At 46.5% G+C, this 20,032-nt stretch overlaps 1 long non-coding RNA gene across 23 annotated transcripts in view; it reads right to left on the bottom strand.

Moving 5' to 3' along the window:
- The window catches only part of LOC138846800 (uncharacterized), a 773,267-nt gene that overhangs the window by 705,321 nt on the left and 47,914 nt on the right, over positions 1 to 20,032 (bottom strand). For 13 of the 23 annotated variants that reach the window (XR_016225367.1, XR_016225366.1, XR_016225369.1 and 10 more), the window contains exon 2: positions 7,921 to 8,048. This is a non-coding gene — a long non-coding RNA (uncharacterized LOC138846800). Of the gene's footprint in view, positions 1 to 167; positions 572 to 1,406; positions 2,995 to 4,777; positions 4,803 to 5,174; positions 5,195 to 7,580; positions 7,659 to 7,902; positions 8,049 to 20,032 lie in introns of those variants that run through there. The other 10 variants (XR_016225375.1, XR_016225380.1, XR_016225381.1 and 7 more) reach the window with 9 other exon arrangements.

Here is a 20,032-nt window from a genome sequence, read left to right as displayed (position 1 = left end):
ACTCTGCTTGTCCACCTAGAGGCAGGGACTGCCTGCAGCGAGACCAGAAACCAAGCAGAACCCAGAGCATCGGAGGAGTTTCAGACGCTGGGCGACCGATGAAGACGACAAAGGCTGATGGCTAACACCACCCTTTGACTGCTCCACATCAGCGGGAGGTTTTCTTCCTACTTTTTCTCACCTCACTCCTGAAAGAAGTTCTTACATCATGCAACCAACCTCACCCGATCTAAAAACATTCCTGGGTAGGTATCTGGTACAGTGGTTAAGTCAGTGGTGTGCCTGCATCCCCTATCAGAGTGCTTGGGTTCAAGTCCTGGTTCTGCTTCCCATTCCAGCTCCCTTCTGGTGTTCACTGTAAGAAGCAGCAGATGGTGGCCCAGGAGTGCAGTGGAGATGGCACCTCCCTGCACCCCATGGGAGACCAGGAGAAGCACCTGGCTCCTGGCTCCTGCCTTCGGATAGGCGTGGTGCGCCAGCCGCAGCGGAAATTGGAGGGTGAACCAATGGCAAAAGGAAGACCTTTCTCTCTCTCTCTCTCTCTTTCTCTCTCTCTCACTGTCCACTCTGCCTGTAAAAAAAAAAAAAAAAAAAAAAAAGTAGCAGCAGATGATGGCTCAAGTACTGGGGTCCTGGCCACCCACAAGGAAAGCCACATTCTGGACTCCCAAACAGCCCAGCAGGCCAAGCAGTTATGAGCATTTTGGGCACTGAAATAGCAGATGAGAGATCAATCTCTGTCTCTGCTGTCTTACAAATAAAGGGGAAAATGTTCAAATGGATTCAAGCACTCCTTCCTTTCTTCTTCTGGTAATAGAAAAGCAGAGAACATCTTGTTTCTGCATCCGACTACAAATCCAGGATCTTCTCGGATTCTGTCACTGTTCAATATTCTGTCACCTACAGACTCAACTGGAAAGCTAACAACCACTAACATACACAATTTAAAACAGTGGAGAAAAGGAAAATTTGTTAGGCGACATCAACATCTGTGAGACCTAGCAGGTGCACGGACACAAGTTGCCCAGCCATCTGCAAATGGTTACAAAGGTGTAGTGTAGGGGCCGGCACTGTGGCGCACTGGGTTAACGCCCTGGCCTGAAGTGCCGGCATCCTTTATGGGCGCTGGTTCGAGACCCAGCTGCTCTGCTTCTGATCTAGCTTTCTGCTGTGGCCTGGGATAGCAGTAGAACATGGCTCAAGTCCTTGGGCCCCTGCACCCATGTGGGAGACCTGGAGGAAGCTCCTGGCTCCTGGCTGCAGATCGGCCCAGCTCTGGCCACTGCAGCCAACTGGGGAGTGAACCATTGGATAGAAGACCTCTCTCTCTCTCTCTCTCTCTCTCTGCCTCTCCTCTGTGTAACTCTGACTTTCAAATAAATAAATGTTTTTTTTTTTTAAATGGCACAGTGTGCTTTTCCCTTCCTTCTCCCAGGTTCTCTTCCATTTCATTCTGCCACTCAGCTGATCGAGGTTCTTTACCCAGTGTGTTGATCAAAACCTTCACTGCTGATGGATTTGAGACACTGATAGTCTTTCACTGCACTTTATCTCAGGAGCAAAGGAAGGAGCACCCCCAAGCATCCTCCAGGTTCCTCGCACCTTGTTGCTATTTTACAGCAGTACCTGCTACAGGAACACCCCTTTTCCACCTAACTGTCAAATGGCCCAAGAAGTCTGAAATGCATAGGCGAGTTGGCTCAGCCTCTAATGTGAGGCATAAACTGTTCTGAGAGAGAAGCCATCTTCCTGTTGGTACTAAGCCTCTACAACAACAGATCCCAGAGTTTCTGAGATGGGACGTGTTCCAAGTACAGTCCATAAGCGCTCACCAGTCCAGCTGTTTCTTTTCAACTCTCTGGTCCCCAAACTGTGTCTACCAGGGATTTCCTTAATCTCAGCGGCTCCTGAGAGGACTCCTTACTGTCACTTCTCCACCCTTCTAGTAATTTCCTAACCACCTGCGTTAAAGCCCTATCTGCATAAAATACCTGGACAGATTGTTGTCTCCTGCACAGAACCCTGAGTGACAGGGAAAGCGAACCCTTTTGAATGGATCCCTGATTTACTCTGAGACATACCACCCCTCGTCCCTCCCCTTGGTTCTCCAATTTACACATTCTCTGACTGATACACAATCACGTGTTCATCATTAGTTCAGAGCACACTTACATCCCATGGGACTACAGCACAGCCTCACAAGATAGCGTCATAGATGGAACTGTAACAGCATCGTCAACAGGCCATTCTACATCCTGCATGAACCGCAAGAAGAGCTTGGTGGGCTTTTACCCAGCGTCCCTGCTTTTCCAGCTACAGAAGCTGCAAAGTCAAAACTCTCTTCCTCAGATTCTGTTGCAGCTTCCAGGAGACTGCAACAACCTCATGTGCTGTTCTCATGGCCTTACTCCCTTCCGTACAGAGTGAGCTCCTGTGTGAGCACCGTGAGGGCTGACACACCATGATGAAAAATAAGGCTTTGGGTGAATCTAAGAATCATGGAGCTGGTGACACGCAGCAGGCAGGGAGAGCAAATTCAGACTCAAAATTACTTCTGCTCCATGATGGCACAGTCTGATACAGTCAGGATCTGAATAGCCCCCTTTGGATATGGTACTGGACTAGGGGCTGCAGCAAGCGGGCTAGCCATTCCTCAGTGGCAGCTGACAATGAAATGAAAATTATAGGTCGGCGCCACAGCTCACTAGGCTAATCCTCCACCTGCGGCACCGGCACAACGGGTTCTAGTCCCGGTCGAGGTGCCAGATTCTGTCCCGGTTGCCCCTCTTCCAGGCCAGCTCTCTGCTGTGGCCCGGGAGTGCAGTGGAGGATGGCCCAAGTGCTTGGGCCCTGCACCCTCATGGGAGATCAGGAGAAGCACCTGGCTCCTGGCTTCAGATCACTGCAGTGCGCCGGCTGCAGCGGCCATTTGGGGGTGAACCAACGGCAAAAGGAAGACCTTTCTCTGTCTCTTTCTCTCACTATCCACTCTGCCTGTCAAAAGAAAAAAAAGAAATGAAAATTGTAAGTTAAAGTCAGGCCATGTTGAGTGTATTTCTACCAGTAAAAATCACCCCTTTGGGGATGATACAAATTTGCCATACAAAACCAGTAGTAATTACACACCCATTTCTTTCCCCTACATCAGTTGTTCACAGGAACCTCCCCCTTGAGGTCACAGGAGAATACATCAAAAAATTCATGGAAATTTTAATTACAAGTTGGGTATTTCAGGAAAAAATATTTTGAAAACATTTTGAAATTCATAGTTTTTCCATAACATTTTTATACAATTTTTGAAAAAACTCATACATGAACTTCTAATTTTTTACACTAAAATACACATAGCATGTATTTCCATTTTCCATGAATTTATTTTAAAGATTGCTTAATTACTCAAAAGGCAGAGTTAGAGAGAGAGGTATCTTCCATCCATCCACTTGTTCACTCCCTAAATGGCCACAATGGCTGGAGCCAGAAGCCTCTACATCCCCCATGGTGGTCCCAGGTACACCAGCGAGATTAGAAGTAGAGCAGCCAGGACTCAAACTGTTGCCCATATGGGCTGCTGGCATCACAGGCATTGTCTTTATCCTCTTTGCCACAGCACCGCCTCCTTCCATGAACTTTTAAATGTACCCTCAAGTCAACTGAGAAACACCTACTTAATCCACTCTCACTTGAAAGGCTACCATACCCACTACATAGTCAGGTCAATCACACACCACACAGCCTGGCAGCTCAGGTTGAGTGGTTATCTGGGATGCCATCATTAAACATGCAGTGTCCATAGGGCCTGAAGGCACGTTGAAAGCTGTTCCTCAACAAAGTGTTCGTCCAAGAGGACCCGGCCTTGATCTCGGACCTCAGGAGCTCTACGTTTCTCCAAGTGAGACTTCATACAGCACCACTGTGCAAGTGTATAAAAACACCCGATTAACAGGCTACAAAGCATGTTCTAGCCATCATAAATGCCTTGAGGCAAAGAACACAGGTTCAGGAAGTTCAGTGTTTTCCTTAAGTAATGAGGAGGAATCAGGGGTGAGGCCCTGACAGCACCTGCTATACCCAGTAATCGACTTCGGGCCACACCGCCAAATGGGCTAAGTGCCGGCTTCAGATTGCAAAGCAGCCCCACTCAGTGCTGTGCTTGTTTTTCAGCAGTAGAGGATGCAAACCACGGCAGATAGCCTAAGAGCATGAAACCACCGAACCCACCCCTCACCAGACACCTTCCTGGGACTTGTGTTTCTACAGATACCCCTCCCATTCACTAGCACGCACATGGGAATCTTGCCTAAGGATCCAGAGGGTCTGCTCTGTCATTGTTCTCCAGATGATACCAGCACAAAGTCATTAACGTCAGGGACTGGCTGGCTGTGTTTGGTCTAATCAGATGATTAGAGATTCAACTGCAGCTCAAGGTCCCAGAGTTCACACAACTTTCAGGCGAAGTGGGGAAAGTGTATTGCTACCCATACCAAGTGTAAGCAAAAATGCCTTTGGTGCTCTATACTTAATGAGACAGAGGGAAAAGATCAATTGTTAAGGCTATGTTCACTTGCTTCAGTACATTTATCATATCTAGAACACCTGATTTAATGGAAGTCCCCACCTACCAAGCTTCTGATAATCCACCAACATTCTCTAAGACTTACACCAGGAAGTGAGAGCAATCAATACTTCTACCTCTTTCCTGTGACTCATGTGACACTTATCTGTGCACGTCCTCCAGGGTTGCAGGATTACTCTTCATTAATTCTCTTGGTAGCCAAATTCCAGTGGTTTCCACTTGGTCTTTTCTAATGTAATAGGTCAAGAGCCATTATGGTGTTTTTCTATTGCTGATGATACATATCCCAATGACAAATTCATGAATCGAAGATATAATAAAGTCCCATTGAGGCTTCCATGAGACAGAATTGGGTCCAATCTCCATCACCTCCCTTCTATAAAACCCACATTCTGACAGAAGCAGTACAGTGTGTTCTGGGCTCCTAGGATGTAATATCAGGTCAAAGATAATGTCTAATACTTTCCAAAATGTCTAGTTATTTCTCTTTCACTCAAGTTCCCAGTTCTACTGGTAGAAAACAATTTCCTTGGGAAAAGATAAGGTTTATAGACACTAATTGAGATGCTATTGTAGATTACTTCCTCTCAAGGGTATCTGGTCTCCTCTTCATTTAAGTAACTGTGAAAATAAGTTTACATAGATTTGGGACTTTACAAGATCATGAATACTGTGATTCAACTCAGGTTTCAGTTCACTGGGATGCAACTTTTCTCCATTACTCTTATGAAATAGAACCTAACATTCAAATTGGCCCAAGCATTGTCACAGTAGCTCTGATGAACATAGCCATACCCATGCCTCCAGTGGGTGTGAGCTGCGACTAAGTCTCTACCCCCGAGAACCTCATTGAAATCACAGAACTTTGCTGCCTCACACCAGCACGCCTGGCTTACAGAGAAGATCACTTCTGGACTCTTGGAATGCTGTAATACTGGGGCGGATGCTGTGGCATAATGGGCTAAGCCTCCAACTGCAGCACCAACATCCCATATGGGCACCAGCTCATGTCCCAGCTGTACCTCCTCCAATCCAGCTCTTTGCTAATGGCCTGAGAAAGCAGTGGAAGGTGGCCCAAGTGTGTGGGCCCCTCCACCCACATGGGAGACCTAGAAGAAGCTCCTGGCTTCAGATCAACTCAGCTCTGGCTATTGTAGTCATCTGGGGAGTGAACCAGCAGATGGAAAACCTTTATCTCTGTCTGGAACTCTACTTCTTAAAAAAAGAATTGCAACATTCTCGTTAATGCATTTCTTAATACTTGGAGAGATTATCTTCTGAACTCCCTTAAAATACATAGTAGAGTTATGTAGTCATGATAAATTGACTCAACATCTCTAACTTCCTGAGTAGTTGAATGGTTAGCATGGCACTGGGAATTCTCACTTGACCTACCATCTTGAATCTAGAATCTATGTGAAGTAAAGCCATGGCCCATCAGTTCAGTCAAATGTAAAATTATACACACACACACACACACACACACACATTTCTTCCTTGTTCATTTACCTTCCAAAAACACTTGCATACGTATTATCGTATTTACAAATGAAAATTAGTAACATTTGGCAGATTTGACTGCAATTGGCACTCCAGGGCATGCTGGGATGTGCCCTTATATGTAAGACAGAAGGAAGGCCTGGGGGTGTAGACTAGTGGTTAAAACACTGATTAAAATGCCAGGATCCCCAGCGCAGTGCGCCAGCTGCAGTGCGCCAGCCGCAGCGACCATTGGAGGGTGAACCAACAGCAAAGGAAGACCTTTCTCTCTGTCTCTCTCACTGTCCACTCTGCCTGTCAAAAAAAAAAAAAGCCAGGGTCCCACAGTGGAGTGCCTGGTTTCAATTCCTGGCTCTGACTCCTGACTCCAGCCTCCCATCAGTACAGGTGTGGGCATAATGATGACTCAAGTAATTGGGTTCCTGCCACGGACATGGCACACCTGGATTGCCCTCCGAGATCCTGGCTTTAGCCCAGCCTGGCCCCTGCTACTGTAGACATCTGAGGGAGGTACAGAAGCTGCTATGTTTCTCTTTGTGTGTCTGCATCTCAAACAATTGTTAAAACCATGTGTAGGTCTAGGGATGGGACGTGATACTGAGAATGGGTCAGAGGAAGACGAGATTCACTTTGCAAGGAGGCTATTTCCGGTTTGTCAGGTAGGCGGGTGCTTTGGATCTCAAGGAGCATTTTCATCACTATGCCAAACGCCTCCACCAAAACGTTTAATGCAAAAGCAAACCTCTGAAATCCATGCACGGTTTTTATCATACACGTTTTCCATGAACTTTTTGAAGACTTCTCACACATATCATAGCATGTTCTATATCTTAAATATACACAATTTTGGGCCCGGTGCCGTGGCTCACTTGGTTAATCCTCCACCTGTGGCGCCAGCGTCACATATGGGCACCAGGTTCTAGTCCCGGTCGGGGTGCCGGATTCTGTCCCGGTTGCCCCTCTTCCAGGCCAGCTCTCTGCTGTGGCCCGGGAGTGCAGTGGAGGATGGCCCAGGTGCTTGGGCCCTGCACCCCATGGGGGACCAGGAGAGGCACCTGGCTCCTGGCTTCGGATCAGCATAGCTCCAGCCGTTGTGGCCATTGGAGGGTGAACCAATGGCAAAGGAAGACCTTTCTCTCTGTCTCTCTCTCTGTCTATAAATCTACCTGTCAAATAAATAAATAATTGAAAAGATTGAAAAAAAAGAAATTAGCCTGTGTGGGTGAGAGGTACCCAAGGAAAACAAAGTATCCAGGGCAACTCAGAAACCCTGGAAGCAGCTCAGGATTCACACCAGGAGTCCTGCTCAGGCCCCAGTAATTAACAGGTGGTCTCGGGCTTCACCTCAAGGGAGATTACCAGGAAAATCCTCTCTGCTCAGCATCAGATGGGCTCCTTAGCCCGATAACACTGGGAACAAACCTTCACAGCTTTCCCCCAAGGAGGGCAGCCTAGGGAAGCGTCTCTGTCTGGCATCACTGAGTACTGATGTTGAGAGGAATCTTACCTGATTCATACTCCTGCATTTGTTGTACCTATTCATACTCCTGCATTTGTTGTACCTATTCATACTCCTGCATTTATCCTAGAGAAAAGGGAGGAGGGGAAGGAGAAATGGCAAGAACTGGACCCCATTCCCTTATAAGTCTCAGTCTGATACAGAGTGCACACTCAGCTCTCAGCTCTTTCCCGAGCCACCCACGTGGCCTGTCCAGTATATTCTATTAAACATGTGACCTTGCTTGGGCACTCTCTCTCAAACTGCCTAGAGAGGTGCCCATCCATTCTGATGGATGTCCTACCCCACTCAACCTCGCTCCCTCACTTACCACTGCTCTCTGCCTCACCTCTGAATTCTTCTTTGCATGAAGAATCCGTTCCACCCATCTCTGCTAACAGAGAAAGCTGCCCAATGCTGTTTGTGTGTACTTCTTCCCGTGTTCATCCAGCAAGTGTTTGTCCAGCACCTGTATGTCTGCAACATACCAACAGTTGGTGTTGGTGAAAATGACATTTATTGTTTTTCTGTTTTTTAATCAATAGAAAAACAGGAACAAAACTGACAACTTCAAGTTCTCAGTTGACCTGTCAAGTTCTAAATGCTCTTAAATACACTGCACTTGTTCTGCTGCAGATTCCAGTGAGAGCAGGCACTGGCCTTCTGTAAGGCACAGATCCCCCAAGTATTAGGACCTGAAGCCCCGAGGGCCCCAAATTCATGGCCAACAACAGCAATTCCCACTCAAGCTGTAGCTAATAACAGCCCCAGAGTTCCTAAGCTCTTGTTCACAGACAACACTGAAGGTCAGTTGCAAGGTAAACACTGCATTTTAACTCAGGCCTCCAGGTGTTCGCTTTGCCGTTGTCCAGCCTGATAGAACAGCTAACCGCCAAGGAGCTACGTGAGGAATGTCATGGCTGCTCCTGCCTGGCCACAGGGCCTTCGGCAACTTGTATGCATTCTGTGGAGTTCTTCACGTTGTTTCTGTTCCTTGAAATTCTTTGTGAACGATGCAAAACTTAGCAGTCATCTCAAGGGGGGCTTCCTAGCTCCTGTTCTAGACTGCACCGCGCTTCAAACTTAAACCCAGAGATTCATTTCCTCTCCAGGTCAAAATCGTCATTACCTTTCTCTTGCTTTTTGGAGGAAAAGGACTTAATCCTCCTGTGTGATTGATTCCTTTCAGGGGCACCCATTCAGCACAGGGCTATTGTTTCAGAGCCGGGAAAATGTATTCCTTTAACAGGTTGACTCCCTCAACTGGAATCTGTTTAAGCAGGTTCCACTGCACAAACACAAAAAGCCCTAATACATGCAGACTGGGTCGGCCTCATGCCATCAGTTGTCACCGCTGACGGGTGATGGCACTTATATAGATTTACACAACAAAAACTACATTAAAAATGTTAAGGTGGTGAGACAAAGGCACAAAGGCCTAGAAATTCACAGCTCAGGATTTAAACATACTATATCTAAGAGGAAGGGAGTGCATTAGGGTAATGGGAAGGTGACAGCGTCCCTATTATACCTAGAGCACTCGACACTTAATCCTTAACTGAATTTCCTGGTGGTGCTCGCTTTGTCTCATTCTTGGAGGCTTATGTTTTTTAATGACATTATTGTTGTGTAAATGTTCTTCTTTTATAAAGTAATTTCGGGTTGATTATCATCTGTTTATGCAATTAGTGTAATTACACCTAATTATAGAGTAGAAACAACATATATAATTGGTTTATTAGAGGTATAACTGCAATATGTAATGATTTTTCAAATCTTTATGAAACTTGGTTAACCAATATTCCATGAATATGAAAGCAAAATATTTAGATGCCAGCTCTCTTACATTATATATATTTTTCACAGTCCCAGTAAGTAATAATTAGATTTACTGCCTGTCAAGTTTCGTGTTAAAAATCATAGTGCCATATTAGAGGAATACAAATATAAAAACTGTTCCTAGGAAAATGAGAAACATTCTCTGCTGTTTTCTTTAAGGTTTGGTTTTGTAAATCTCTCTTCAATTAAGATTTCTTACCTACAGAGCGTCACCCTCAGGTGAATTTTGACAGTCAAGTTATAAGCCCAGTAGAGGTTTATGTATGTAACACCATGATATATAATACCCACTTGTGTTACATGGTGTTCCCAGCAACCTAATAACAGAGCCCCCTTTAACCTTTCATTTCATTCCTTCATTTGAATCTGAACCAAAAAGGAACTAAAAGATGAACTAAAACTGCTTTTATGAAGTAGATCACCAAAATATTTCTCCTCAGTTAAGTCAAAAGTATTATGAACAAGAGTTGAATAAAGTTGCTGAAGGAAAAATATAAGCTAGACTCAAATCTAAGAAATGCCCATTAAAGGCATAGTCTCATGTAGAATTATTAACATATAATCAATGTATATTGATGGCTAACCCCATTTATTTCCTTACTCAATTTGTGCCTCTGCTGCTAATCACCTAGGAAAATATTATTTAGCCATTCTTCCCCTCCCCCAAAATAATGGAACTCAAAAATACAACGTAAGTCCACTGGATACAGAGATTTACCACTTTGGAACTATGCACTACGTTCTCCCATGTGGATGAAAACTGCTTCGTGTTGAGGCAAGGATTAGAAGGTCTAATTTACACCATTAGAAGTCTAAGTAGTACTAACCGAAGAGCCACCCTTGCACATTTACAACACATTACCGTGAAAATGCTCCTCTTCTTTTGGATGCATGGTCACTCTGTGTGAATTCTATCTTCATCAGGGAACAAGGATTCTCAGCATTTTGTCTATAAACCAACTGGTATCAAAGTAGACCCTGAGAGGCCAATGCTGTGGCATAGAGGGTTAGGGCCTCTTTCTGTAGTGCCAGCAGCCCATAAGGGTGCCGGTTCAAGTTCCAGCTCCTCTACTTCTGATCCAGCTCCCTGCTAATGCACCTGGGAAAGCAGCAGAGGATGGTCCAAGTCCTTGGGCCCCTGCACCCACATGGGAAACTTACACAGAGCTCCTGGCTCCTGGCTTTGGCCTGGCTACTACAGCTATTTGGGGAGTAAAGCAGATGTAGATCTCTGTCTCTCTTTCTGCCTTTCAAATAAATAAATAGATCTTAAAAAAAAGAAAAAAAGTAGACCCTGAGCCTCAATTATTTTTGAAGCACAGTATCAACTCAGGATTTTAATTTTTTTTAAGATTTATTCATTTTTTAAAGAATGTCTTAAGATTTTTTTTTATTTATTTATTTGAAAGACAGAGTTACAGAAAGAGGTAGAGAGAAAGAAAGAGAGATCTTATATTCACTGGTTCACTCCACAGATGGCCACAATGGTCAGGGCTGGGCCAGGCCAAAGCCAGGAGCCAGGAATTTCATCAGGATCTCCCACGTGGGTGCAGGGGCCCAAGCACCTGGGCCATCTTCCACAGCTTTCCCATGCACATGAGCAGGAAGTTGAATTGGAAACGGAGCAGCTGGGACTCGAACTGGTGCCCCTGTGGGTTGCTGGCCCTGCAGGCGGTGGCTTAACCTGCTGTGCCACAGCGCATGCCCCTTATTTATCTATTTGAAAGGCAGAGTGCCAGAGAGAAAGAGAGGGAGAAAGAGAGCGTTCTGGCCACTGGTTCACTTCCTGCATGTCTACACAGCCTGGAGCCTAGAAACACATCCGAGTCTCCCCCAGGGGTGGCAGGGGCCAAGTACTCAGGGCATCATTTGTTGCCCTCCCAGGAGCATCAGCAGAGTTGGACTCAAAGACAGTGAGGACTCGATATGGGAGACCTGCATCACAAGCACTTAACGTACTGTACCACAGGGCCAGCCACTCGGCGCTGTAAACTTTCAAGTAAGATAACTATTCTTTTAGAATCATTCTAAGATTGTTCAACATACAAATTTGTGTAATCGAATCTAATTTTTTTTTTAACTTCAAGGTCAATAGTTTTCCTTTTTAAACTTAGGATCAACAGGGATTATCATTACCCTGAAAAAAGGGAGGTAGTTTTTCATGTGTTTCACTTCTCTATCAAATAAAAAAAGAAAAAAAAAACTTGACTGATCCAGAAAATAGTTGTTGTTAACATTTATGAAAACTACAGCACATCCCTCAAAACGATGCATGTTAGCACACGTATTTTCTGAAGACAAGGACCATGCTGTCTAGTGCTCTTACTCCTCCTCTCCAACACCATGAACACCTTGTATGAAGGAGCCACCTACTACATGGTTACCAAATAACAAAAGTAAGCAAATGGCTAGAAGATGGAAACAGGCAACTTATTTTTTCCCCAAACGAAGAAACAGACACTAAGACCTTTTCCTTCTTACTCTTTTTGGAAGCACTAAGTTGGTACCTCCACAGTCACACATGTATGCGAGCATTCGGCACAGCGAAATTCTAAACACATTCTTGGCATAAAGCAATCGTCAAGAAATGTTCATCTGCAAAGTTCCAACGACACTATGAGAAACTCCTAAAGCAGTCACCAAAAATCCCTTCCAAAGACACCATCACATGATACCAAAAAAACTTCAAGTCTAATCTTCTCCTGGCAACGAGTGCACACAACAGGTGCTCACGGTTACTCATTTCCTCCCACGTCCTTCTGCAAAGAGGCTACCTGGGTAAACAGTAATGCATTCCATCAGAGACCCCCTGCAGGTTCTCCCGGGTCCTCCGTGGGGCAACATTTGCCTCTGTTCCAGGCTGTGCTCATCCGTGAGCCCAGAAAGGAAGACAGGAAAGATCTGTTTGCCAGGAAAAGAAGGCAAGAATGAGAGGTAACCTTTGAAGGAGAGAGGAGCCCGATTAGGGAGCATTTAGACCCGACCACGTGCAGGATCTTCACAAAGTTCACGGAACATGTGTCTGACGACAGCGTGATGCATGGGCTCCACACCTTTTGTAAATTTCACTTCCCACCAACTTTCTGAAGCACCCTCCCACTTCTTTGTGCTTTCCTGCTAGCCTCATAAAGGTTTTAAGACATATTGAACAATCGACCTGCAGTTAGCATTCCTCTGTACAAGTTACTGTAAACCAAGCAAAAAAGAAAGATGTCTTTTTCCACCTGCACTGTGGGCTCTGAGGACAAAATGAGCAGACTCAGGAATGGCCCGTGCAGGACTCAGGGGCTTTGTTCTCTACCTGTGCACTGCGCAGTCCCACACAACGGCTTCCCTTCCATCCTGTGGCCTAGACATGAACTCTATTTAGCACAGATAAAGGAGGCTGCAAATGCACACTTTTCAGACACACGTAATGCAGCCAGAAGCTCGCTGACTTGTTTCAGCTGTGCGCGGCTTCTGGGCAGGTTGAGTTACCCTGGCTTACAATTTGCAAAAGGCCCCAGCCAGATGGGATGGAGTTCTGAGATAGTACCGGCAGCCAAATGACTTCACAGAAGCATCCGGGACTTCCAGCATCACAACCACCTTCCGGGTGTGTCTGACCACTCCACGGATACAGATTCTTGGGTAAGGTCCTCAAAGCACATGAGGTAGAAAGAGCTGGGAAGCACAGATCCCAGTGGGTCTCTCTACTGCCCAGTATCTGCACCCTGTGGGGGCCCGTGGGGTAAGGCTCTAACAACTCCCTCTAGGTCTGCGAGCACCGCCACTTCCCACTGCTAGGTTTTAAAAGACGTCCATCTCCCCAACAGGACGGCAAGATAATCAGCTCCCAGAGACGCCGCTCCGGGCTTGCTCCCGTAAACCCTGAGTTTCGAAAGTGGAGATTAAAGGTGGAAATGGTTCCCCGGCTTTATCCTGATGTGGCCCTGACACATTCTTCCATGCTGTCCCCACGCACTCACCAGCCTGGCGTCCGTCCTAAGTGCAGTGTAAAGCCTAGAACGGCGTTTTATTCTTTCCAGGTGTGCTTGACTGCTTTATTTATGGTCTGACTTCCTTTCATAGTGTGAGAAACCTTAGCCTTCTGCCAGCTGCAAGGGATTGTTAGGAAGAAGCATTTTCAGTTAAAAAATACAGAGCAACACTTCTTTTGCTCCCCTAACTACCTCTGCCCCCCGCCCCCGGCGCGCACCCTGGCGCGGCCACACTTCATGCACTTTCTTGCACTGGTTAGTCCGTGACATGTCTAAATAGGCATTTAACTGTACTCACCATCAAAGAAGGTGCCCGAGCAGGCAACAGTGGATTAACTTAATGAATCCCAGACAGGATAAGTAGGAGGGTACGGAGCCACTGTGAACTCCAGCCCAAGTTATCCCTCCCGAGAGTGCGCATCGCGTTCCGTGGACGCGCACACACGCGCTCCTCTCACTCTTTGTTTCTACAGGGGCTGCAGGGGCCGGGGGATCACCCCAGAGCAGAGCTGCAAGGCGCCCCCCGACTGTGCCCACAGTCACATAAGCCAGGAGTAACTGCTCTCATTCAGGTCCAACATCAGAAGAGGCCCAGGGCTACTCCCTTGTCTGACTTGCTAACTCCTTGCCCTTAAAAACCACTGCTTACCTCTCTGCTGACCATAATAAGCTCTCAATACATCGATATAAAAAGAATAATTCTGAAAGGTAAATCTTTGTAATCACCACAGAAAATGAAACACAGTTGTCCCTCAACATGCACAGAGCATTGATTCCAGAATGTTCTGTAGATACCAAAATCTGCAGCAGCTTAAGTCCTTTATATAAAACGGCAAAGTACTTACCTATACCCTGAACACACCCTTCCACATGTTAAATCACCTCCATATTACATACAACAGCTAATACAACGCAAACACTAAGTGAAAAGTTGTTATGCTGTACTGTTCGGGAATAACAACTGTATATGCAGTACTGACATTTTTTAAAAAGATGTATTTGAAAGAGAGAGAGAGATCTTCCAACCTTGGGTTCACTTCCTCAGATGGCCTCAACAGCCAGGGCTGAGCCAAGCCAAAGCCAGAAACTTAGAATTCCATCCAGGTCTTCCACACAGTTACAGGGGCCCAAGTACTTGGGACACCTGCTCCTACTTTTCCAGGAGCCTCAGCAGGGAGCTGGATCAGAAGTGGAGCCCAGTGCTCATCCAAATGCAGGTGATATAGGTGGCTTAACCCGCTGTGCCATAATGCTGGCACCAATATTTTTTTCCAAGTATTTTCCACTAGTGGCTGATTCAATCAACAGATGCAGAACCCACTGATACAGAGAGCTGTATATGCTAATTTAGACTTTTTTTTTTCCTATGTACATGCAGAGCTAAATAATTTGGGCTAAAATAACTAGCTCTAACCTCAGAAAAAAAAATTGTACCAAGTATGGGCAACTTTGTAAGCATTCTTGAAGTAACTAGCATTTAAGAAAATTTATGATGGAATCCTTTATAGCAATTATGACTACAACAAAGAAGAACGCATATGAATGACAGCAAAGACAAGAGATAATTGACCATCAACCATATGAAGATTCACCAGACTTGAAAATTTAAATAAAATAATTACTGAATCCAAACAGCATGGCTCCCAGGAAAATTCGAATACTGAACTAGTAAGATCACAGAGTTGCTATGTTTCTTGGAAAATCAAGTTCATTTCTACGGGGGAGGTGAGGTTTTTCAAAAATGACTACATCATTTCAAAATCCACAGGAATCTTTGGCATCCTCAGCTTGAGCGGAGCCTTTGGGAAGAGTCTCATCAGAGCACCTTGCAGTCTTTGAGGAAGCTGGCACTCGGCGACGCATTGTTCACCAGCCTGGCCAAGCCAAAACTCATCCCAGCGCGGTCCTGGGAGGCTGAGAGCTGCCCGACCCAGCAAGTCAGAGAGGGACTATAACAAATGGCTAGCATCTGTCTCTTTTTTTTTCTTTTTTTATTATTTAATAAATGTGAATTTACAAAGTGCAACTTTTGTATTTTGTGGCTCCCCCCCACCTCCCTCCCTCAGCCCTCCCCCCTCCCACTCCCTCTCCCATCCCGCCCTTCATCGAGTCTCATTTTCAATTACCTTCATATACAGAAGATCCACGTAGTATACACTAAGCAAGGATTTCAACAGGCTGCACTCACACAACCGCTCAAGGTATAGGGTATTGTTCGACTAGTAGTGTTGTCTTTAAGTTTCATAGTAAAACACATTAAGGACAGAGATCCTACATGGGGAGCCTGTACCCAGTGACTCCCGTTGTAGATTTAACAATTGGCACTCTTATTCATGACATCAGCAATCCCCCGAGGCTCTTGCCTCGGTGATTTTTTTGTTTTTGTTTTTGTTTTTGTTCCTGCTTTTTATTTAGCAGCACAAACTGAGATGACAGAGCCCTTCCAGGTAGGCATGGGTGTGAGGGACCAGGACAGAGAAGAGGGACTCAGCGGGTCTTGGGAGAGGACAGGCCAGCCCCAGCGAGGGACTGGACAGGGGCCCCGTGCCGTAAGATGCCCCCCAGCTTTTCTCCTTGTTCCCCCTCTGAACATTCCAAGTGGAAACTGAGGCAGGAGGCGGGATCCTCGCTTGGTCTCTCCCAATTTCCCGACAGCAGTGCCTCCCACTGGGGAGCCTTGACTTTGGACTCTGGCAATCTCATGAGGTCAAGTCACCCTGACCACCTGTGGGAACCAGGCCCCTTGAGGTCACCAACTCTGAACTTGTTTAGTCAAGGCCATATCACTGTGGAGGTTCCTTCCTCCCTTCAGAGAAAGGCGCCTCCCTCCCTTGATGGCCTGTTCCCTTCTGCTGGGGTCTTGTTCACCAGGATCTTTCAATTAGGTTATTTTTGCCACCATGTCATGGCTTTCCATAGCATCTATCTCAAAAAGAACCCCAGGAAGCGCCCACCAGAGCATAAGGCTCAAGTCCTAGAATCCAGAAGACAGTGGGGGCTAAGGCAGACAGAAAGCATGGCGGAGGGGAGGAGGCTGAGCCAGGAGGTGTACTGGCTGAAGGCGCACACACGATTGCGAGGCAAGGGTCAATTTCTAGATGGTCACCGTGGAACCACTGCAAAGCCAGGAGGACGCAAGATTCTGAAGAAGGCATCCTCCCGCGGAGAAAGGACAGTGAGGAAGGGGAACAGTGAGGAAGGAGGGGAGGGCGAGAGCAGAGGCAGGAAGTGGGGGACAGATGCATGAAGGGATGGAGGAAGAGAAAAAAGGGAGGTGAGAAGGGGAGGTGGGAAGGAAGGACAAGAATCTGAAAGTGTGGGGCTGGGAGGAAGGGACACGCGCAAGCGACAGCCTTCCAGGATTCCTGTCCTTACAGACCAGGGGAACAGTCTACCCAGACTGGCTAATGGCCTGTTCCTCCTTTTTGTGTGGTGTCAGAAAGGGTTACCCATTATCAAAAGCATGAAAATCTCTCCTAATTTATTAATCCCATTCAGGTTTCACGTCACTAGCACATGACTGTCAACAGCAGCAACCACGCCGTCAAGGTTGGCCTCCATGACGCTGGGTATTATGTTCAACACAGGCCCCTAGCAGCGAGATGACAGGCGTGGCACACTTCTCCATTTTATTAAGGACAAGGCCGTGTCCGGGTGCACAAAACTGATCTTCAGACAATAGGGTCTCCCCTGTCCTCTGAATTACTTGTCATCCCTCCCTGCCCCCAATTTGAGAAACAAATCTAAGAATCCAGAGGGGCATCTCAGAAAAGGGTCACCGTGGACTACAGTAGTCAATGACATTTACCCCTTTTCTTCCATTTCTGCTCTTCTTCCAACATTCAATTCTTGCATGTTAAACTTGGATTTAACAAGTATACTATTAAAATAATAACGCTAGTATAGAAATAGGGTTATTGCTTTAGATCACTTTTTTTTAAATATTCACTCCAGTGAAAGTCCCATCATTAAGGACTTGTCCTGGCCTGCAGTGGGCGGGGATTCTCCCATAGAATCTTCACTTGCAGCCCAGCACACAGGGAACAGTCTGTTCTGTGTAAGCACCGCCCAGAAAAGGTCGTTCCGTTTCATTTGTACGGACCTGTAGAATTTCCTCAGATTTTATACGTTTGTTTTCTTATGTACCAGATCTAAGTTAAAGTCACCTGATCTGCTCCACAGTTCTATGTAAGAGCTACATCACACAAAGCACACGCTTCCTCCACTCAAAGATGGAGAATGAGGGTGATTTTAAGGTGACTCAACTGCACTAAAGGAATTATCAATCAGGTTGAAAAATTCCCTTGACAACACAAAACATTATCTGTAGCAAAGTGTTGTTAACACACAAAGATCATGGGAGCTACATTGGGGGAAATTAGGTGATTTCACCCAATGAAGGGTCATCTGCAGTAGACAGTAATGTAGGCTTCTTGAAAACAAGACATTCGGGGGCCGACACCGTGGCACAGTAGGCTAATCCTCCACCTGCAGTGCAGGCATCCCTTATGGGCGCCAGTTCTAGTCCTGGCTGCCCCTCTTCCAATCCAGCTCTCTGCTATGGCCTGGGAAAGCAGTAGGAGATGGCACAAGTCCTTGGGCCCCTGAACCCATGTGGGAGAACAGGAGGAAGCTCCTTAGCTCCTGGCTCCGGATCAGCACAGCTCTAGCCATTGTGGCTATCTGGGGAGTGAACCAACAAAGACCTTTCTCTCTATCTCTTCCTCTCACTGTAACTCTACCTCTCAAATAAATAAAATATTTCTTTAAAAAACCAGTTTGTTCTAAAGAACCCAAATCCCTCAAGGAAACTGATGCTTTGTGTAGGCTTTTGGCTACTTTACTTCAGCACCAGCCCACAAATACTGATGGGTACAGCCTTCCATGGGTATCTGTGGGGATTTAGCTCTAGCACCCCCCTCCATGGATACCATAACCTTTGCTGTATAAAATGCTGCAGTATCCACTTACTAACACCCACACACCCTGCCATTTACTTTAAGTCATTTATAGACTAATTAGAACACCTAGTACTGTGTAAATATTCCTTGCATTGTTTTGGAATTAGTGACCCAAAAAAGCCTGTGTATGTCCCAGTACAAGCACAGTTTTTGATCCACGGTTGGCTGAACCCCTGAATGTGGGACCCATGAATGTGGAGGCCAACTGTGCATCCTGGAGCAATCAGAATGAATGCTGTTAGGCATCGCATAGTCCACCAAGTGACACAATCGATTCGCACTTTTTAAACTTCAGACTCAAGAAATTTTTTTTTTTTTTTTTTGCCAAAATGATAAGGAAGTTGAAGCTGAGCTTCAGTAAGAGACATCAGTTCCCCCAACCTCATACAAGGCAAGAGGCAAAACTGGAACACGAACCGGGCTCCAACTCCAAACCTCTTGCAGGATGATGGAGAAAAGCATAACCCAGAGTTGAGCCATTCGTAACTCTCTCTGAAGCTGTGAGAACGCAGTGGGAATGGCATGATATGAGATGCACATCACACTGCAAGGCACAGCCGGTGTCGAAGCACTTGGCACCCACACACAGCACACACCTCCCAGCCACTGGAAACAGCGGTCCTTCCAGTCGATCCGCTCTGCTCAGAGGGAAAGCTTAAGCAGGCCAGGGAATGCCAGCAAGTGTCCTCTGGCTGCCGTGGGAAGGTGGTCTCAGCAAACGGCTAGCCTTGCAGCTCTGGCCCACTGCTTTTCCAAGAAGACACTCCAGTACCTTTCAGGGACTTCCCGAGGCAGCCTTGCCGTGGGCAGGCCCCCAGACGCCACTCTTTACAGTTCTACCGCCAGTGTGAAGGGCACGGGGAGGAGCTTCAGTGAGCGGCTGCCAACCGCACCCCAACCTCAGGTAGTGTCTCACTTTACGAGGCACGGGTCATGACAAGAAGTATGGATGGTGCATTAGACGCCATTGCCGTTCAAGATAATACAAAGTCTGCTGATGGTGGGCAAAGGGGGTGAAGGACCTCATGTATACATCCAAGGTGACCTTAGAGAGCTCACAGGAGGGGCTGGCATTCACCACTGCCTGCTACACCAGCACCCCACACCAGAGCACTGGTTCAAGGCTTCTCTGCTTCCAACCCAGATCCCTGCTAATGTGCCTGGGAAAGCAGATGATCACGGTCCAAGTGCTTGAGCTCCTGCCTGCCATGGGGCAGAACCACATGGAGATCCTAGTTCCCAACATTGCCCTGGAATAGCCCCAGCTTTTGCAGCCATTTGGGACGTGAACCAATGCAATACAAGATTCTGTCACTCTGCCTTTCCAAAAAAATCATTTTTTTAAAAGTTCATGGACAATGGAATTGAAAGACAAGTTTATTCTGATGCAAAAGAAAAAAAGAAATGCAAGCCTGCCTTTTCATGAACTTTTTGGAGACCCCTTGTATGTATGGAGGGATCAGCTGTTGCCATCCAGGAATCCACATGGCAGACACTCACACACACACTCTCACTGAAGTGTCATTCTGCGGCTGATCTGTCAGTCCCTGCTCTTGTTCCGCACGTCACAGGATGCCCACGCTCCAGCGGTAAGCCTGGGAAGGAAGTGGTCAGGTGGGTCTCCCCTTCTTTTCCATATCTAACCTGGCCATGGCCAGGAAGGATAGAACAAAATGCTCTC

The sequence above is a fragment of the Oryctolagus cuniculus genome, chromosome 18 (assembly GCF_051225735.1).
Source record: "Oryctolagus cuniculus isolate XC-2025 breed Fujian yellow rabbit chromosome 18, ASM5122573v1, whole genome shotgun sequence".
Lineage (NCBI taxonomy): Eukaryota > Metazoa > Chordata > Mammalia > Lagomorpha > Leporidae > Oryctolagus > Oryctolagus cuniculus.
This window is presented reverse-complemented; position numbering and strand designations above follow the sequence as displayed.